Below are 5,868 nucleotides of genomic sequence, written 5' to 3' on the forward strand. Positions count from 1 at the left end.
TTAATTGTGGACCAAAGAGTCCTGCCCTCTTCAGGCATAGGAGCTCTAACATGTGTAGAAATTTTGTCATTCTCATTCCATGAAACCGATAAGATCCTTGAGATTTGCTGAAGGGAAATCTATCCACATAGCATTATTTGCAATAGTAATTCGCAAAGATAAAGCTGGAAAACATGACTTCTTGTCAAGTGGAAAAGTAATTGAAGCACACAGTAATTGTAAAGTGGTAAAAAAAATAAAATAAAAATGCATTCCAACTATATGACCTATATTCAGCATGGTTTTACCTTAATCACCTACGAAGGAGTACTAGAAATTTTTCATGTTTTATTGTGTCGAGAGAGCTATGTTGTCTCTTTGAATGGTATAAGCAAACACAACTAGGATTTGTCTTAGTATAGTCAATCAACAAGTAGGAAGATATGGATGAATTAAGAGATTCAAGTGATAGCCAGGAAGGTAGGTATTAGAAAAACTGAGTTAAAATGGTTAGTATATTATCACTGAAGCCTTGAAAATGAGTTGGAAAAATAAAGTAACGAGATGACTTATCTGAGTGCCTCGCATTATGTCTACATAAATTTTTGTGAATCCTTAAACGAGTTAGAGAAGTGTATCAAAAACAAATGAGAATCATGATAAAAACCATTTAATTATGTCAATCAAGACAAAAACACAGATAATGAATAAACTCAAAGTGCTAATACTAATGACCACATTGAAACTTTCTCTTGTACAGCTAGACACTTTACTATGTGGTAAAAGAATCAATCAAAAGAGATGATCATTTTCCGTGAGCTGGAGATGTTGAGATGAAAAATTGAGATTTTACATCTGTTATACAATAGTCATAGACAAAAAACTTTTTAAAAATGGCATTTTGAAAATAAGAATAAAAATTTAGAGGGCCTCGAGGAGGGTCTTCCATGCCTCCTCAGTGGGAGGCACCACAAGATGGAAAGGGGGAAATGGAAAAACACCTAGCACATAATTTGACTGTCTTGCTATAGCCCATTGATTCCACATCACCCCTATCCCCCCAGCAAACACACACCTAGACATGCAATCTGGAAACGGCTACTATGTGAACGCATACCCAACCAATCCTAATTGAATATACCTGACCACAAAGAAATCAACATTGACCCTTACCTACAACCTTTGCATTGCAGTTTCACATATATGGCACCTCGAAATTGGCCAATACATAGACCTCTACAAAAATCTCTACCATGCACCACTCCCTCTGACGCACTTATACCGACAAACAACTAGACCCAAGAGCAAGAGGAAAGACTGATATAAGTCAGGGAGTATAAATCTTTCAAATATGGATGTACAGTGATAAAGTTCATGGAAAAATGACCATCCTTTGTCATAGGATCTAGCCCTGATCTAGCGAATCCTTGACGGCGGATAAGCACAAGCAAGATAATACAGTTGGCTATCTTCCACTTTGGACCTTAGGCAAGAATTTTGATATGTCTCCTTGGACCAAATGTGGTCTTTATGTTGACTCGTGGATGCCCACAATGATCTACACTCGGCCTTGCTTTTTATTTTATGAAAATGGGTGCTCTGCATGCAACCCATGAAAGTGAGTCCCTTCCACCGCTTCTCCACCTATAGCTTGCAGCCTTCCATAGCATGTTGCCGTACATAGCCTTCTCAGACTCCCCCTTTTGGCTGTCCACAGGTTCCACATTTCTTTGAAACTCTGGTTCCTCTTTACACTCTCCAACCCTCATCTCATCTCCCTTCTTCATACCCTCATCATCGTCCCCTTCTTCTCGTACATGACCTCGCTACACATGCGGACTCTCGGATTGTCATTAAGTGGAGGTCTCAATCTTTCCTCCTTTTTGCCAACCACGGGCCACCCCTCTGCTCTCTGCAATCCTACACGCATGTGACCACTCCTTTCTTGTATGTAGCTGTGTTCCACAATCGTCCTCCCTGTTGTGTGCAACATGCATGCATGCTGCCCCTCTATAACTGCCTGCCTATAACTCTCCCCCAGCTTTATTTTACATGCCAGACTCGGTCCCAAGGAATCCATGCCTTTAGGGTCCACAAGTCCTCTTGCACAAGGAATGCCAAACATGTGCCAGCTAAGCCCTTGTGGCCCCATGCCCACTCCATGGTTGAAGTTGCTATTGAATCCACTTCCATGTGGACACGTGGTCGATCAGCATCTGTCGGTTTTAGTAAAGACACTATATCATCCAGGCTGAATTTTGTTGAAAGGAGCACATGATTGTGAAGGAAGGGACAAAGCCTTCTTGGAGTATACCCTACATCATCCTTCAACAATAAATGAGGTGAAGGTGCTATGTGAAGATCTTCGAGTGTTGGGAAAGAAAGAGTTTAAGCAGTTGCTCAAGTTTGAAGCTGATTTTGTGCCAGTCTCCACACTTTCTTTGAGCGCCCGAGGAGGTTCATGTTGTCCCTGCATGCATGACTTGAGAACGAGGGCAGAGAGAGTTGAACGGGGAGGAAGAGGAAAAGTTGGTAAACAGGAAGGGAGAGAGAGAGAGAGAGAGAGAGAGAGAGAGAGAGAGAGAGAGAGAGAGAGAGAGAGAGCTGAATTATTGGGTCGGTAGAGACAAAGTATCACTAGTAGGTGGTATAGGGATATGTGGAGCGGTCACTCTGTGGACAGTTGCGTGATGAATAGTAGCCGCCATCACGAGTGAGAGAGAGAGAGTGTGGATCTGAATGCTAATCGTTGTAGAGGACTGTAGTGTGTCCGAATACAGCTACTCACAGACCTTAATGTCTACACAGCTATTAACCACCGGAGTCCACTTCTAGTAGTCATGGGCTGGGCTTGTCGATCCAATAGTAAAAGGGTAAGAGTGATCGCTGATGAGAGGTGCACTCTAACTGGAACATTCAAGGGCTAGTTGGCTAAGCATGGGTGCCCAAGTGTGAATGGACGAGCTCATATAAAAGTTACCTAAACCTAAAAAATCACTCATTCTCTCATTTGTGCAATTGAAGAGTGCTCTTGCTCCATCTCCATCTTCTTCTTCATCTCCTTGTGCGTATGTGTATACGTGAGAGATAGAGAGAGAGAGAGAGAGAGAGAGAGAGAGAGAGAGAGAGAGAGAGAGAGAGAAAGAGTGAGAGAGAGTGTGATCGAGCATTGCAACGGCACAACGACCCAGTGAGGCGGTTGAGTGCGGCACAGCGGTAGCTCCCTCTTCTTCACCGCCGCGAGGAATCCTCCACGAAGGCAAGTGTAGGACGGTGAGTGACACACCCTTGCTCTCTTGATCTTGCTAGATTAATCTAGTTGTGTAATTGCAGCCATTTGTGGCTCGCGCATAGTGTACGGCAAGTCCCTTTCTTTGAAACATGCAACATATGCGCACATTTTTGGCGCTGTTGTCGTGGAGATGCCCTGCACTAAGCTCCAGCAGCACTCTATGCTGCTTTGTGGTGCAATGTGAGATGTAGGAAGGGTAGAGAAAGAAGGTGTGTGGCTGTTGAGAAGGATTTGTGAACTTTGTTTTTGCTGCAGTGTACTGTTTTCTGTTAATAAGGTGTTAGATTTTTTTGCTACAATGTACTGTTTTCTGTTGATAAGGTGTTAGATTTAAGGTATTAGATCTATAATGTTAGATCTGTAAGGTGCAGTAAGTAGATCTTCTAGTTAATTAGTTGTTGTAGTACTGTGTTAAACAGTGTGTAACAGTAGCTCTGTTAGTTGCAAGTAGGTAGGTTAGGTGTGTGTGTGCACGTGCGCAGTGTGACCGCGGCGACCTTATCCTAAAAATATATTTATTTATTTCTTTCTTTCTTTAAAAGGAAGGACTGGGATCAGGAACATTCCCCAAGCCCAAGCGCAAGCCCAGGCTTGGGCCTCAGTCACCCTTTGGACTTACTTATTTTAACCTCATGCTTAAGTAAAAAGCGACCATTTTGAGGACCATCGGAGCTTTGAGTAACCGAACACTGTGCTGTAAAGCACACCACGACCGCATAAGCGATACGTTCATTTTGAGCTATCACAAGCTCTAATCCAAAAACCGATCATAAAAAGACATTAAAAAACATCAAAAAACGAGTGAAAACGGGGTGCAAAACGCTAAAAAAAAATCAAGCGATTAACATTCGAGGGTATTCACTGACGCTTGTAGGGTGCCAAAGGCACATGCATCTATGCTATCCTCATCCACTTACATCGGTTCTCAATACCACATACCTTGGGTTTCGGGCCCTCGACTGGGACCCAAGGTAGTACAACCCAAGACCCAAACATAGCGGCTAGTGACTCTTCATCTGACTACGATATTATGGAAGGACATCCTACACCAAACCCCGAGCAAGTAAAAAACAATGTACCTATCTAGGCCCCACAACGTGGATCTAGTGTGTTTAGTCGCTCTATAGAAACCTTTAGTAGAGCTACTCGCTTTGAATCTGCAGCTAGTGAAGTTAACGAAGGTGAGGGAGAGGTATATTAGCCTTTGGTGTCTCATGGGGAGCCTATACTCCCCAAGCATGTCCACGTTGATATCTTGCGTACTGCTTTCATGGAAGACCCTGCAAAGCAATCATCCCCCAAAGTTCTACTACTCGATGGTAGGAGTCTTACAAAGGTGCAAGAAGCTGAGTGCTATATGCAAGCAGCTAGGGAGAGGGAAATGGAGAGTTTCCTAGAACAACACCGAGCCATGAAGGGAAAGTCCCCTGGGAAAACAGGCATAGAAATCAAGTAATCCAGTGCTCCTGAGTTAGTAGGTAATGTGGGTCAAACTGTGGGGAACAACAATGCCTTCACCTCAAGGGAGACCTCTAGTACGCCGGGCCTAGAAGGGTTATTTCCCAACGAAAATTGGGAATATGACCTACAAACTGAAACCTTGGCTGAACTCTACACGGGTTACACATACCATATAGGTTGGTTAGAAGTTGTACAATCTACTTCTAGTGCCACAAGTGTAGAGGAGCGGCAACAAATGGTGTGCAATGTCATTGTTTGGTGGCTAAGTCAACAATGGCCAAACGGACCAGGAAAAGATGTTATTTACTATTTTTAGTAAATGCTAATGAGGCCAGATGATGCGGATGCAAAGTAAAGATGAAGATGAAGCAAATACAAGCAACAGATGTAGAGAAGAGTTGGAATTGATGACTATCTATGGAGTTATGGTCACAATTGACAGTCACTTAAGTTTTATGATTTTCTGTCAAATGACCGCAAATGTGGGTTGTAATTATGTTTTGGGCTCATCAAGAGTTCCAAGTTGTAAACATTGAGCTATATTTAGATCCTAGGCAATGCAGATAGCAGATTAAGTGAGTTTGGCCATTTGGGTGCCCGGACACTTCTAAAAAGCCTAGAGAGTATATAACTCAAAACACACAATGTGAAAGGGGATTCTTACTCACTTGAGATAAGCTTTGTGAAGAAGGAGATGGCTATGGAGTTCTTGAGCTTTCCACGCGCGTGCATGGACAATTCGGCCTCATACCAATAGCTAAACTCTAACCTCTTCTCTCTCATTTACTCATGGTGTAATCAATGCTTGATTAATCAAAGATTAGTTGCTGATTTTTTGATTAATCTCTCTTTGTTCATATTTCCCTCTTGTTTAAGCATGCTACTAAGTGTGTGTAGGCTTGTGTAGAGTGTTGGTGCCCGGTGTGGTCATTCTATGCTATTCTATGCTCATTGTGTGCTTGATTAGAGTTGGATTAGTGATTGATTATAGAGTAGTGTGTGATTAAGCTTGTGTGTGAGAGATTAGGCCGAATGGTAGAGTAAGTAGTGTGATCACTCCTCGTAGCAACATCTTACCCGCTCTGTAGCTTTCTTTGTGTGTAGGTTTCACCTTCTAATCCTCCATTTGGCACGCA

The sequence above is a fragment of the Adiantum capillus-veneris genome, chromosome 19 (assembly GCF_014529385.1).
Source record: "Adiantum capillus-veneris isolate H3 chromosome 19, ASM1452938v2, whole genome shotgun sequence".
Taxonomy (NCBI): domain Eukaryota; kingdom Viridiplantae; phylum Streptophyta; class Polypodiopsida; order Polypodiales; family Pteridaceae; genus Adiantum; species Adiantum capillus-veneris.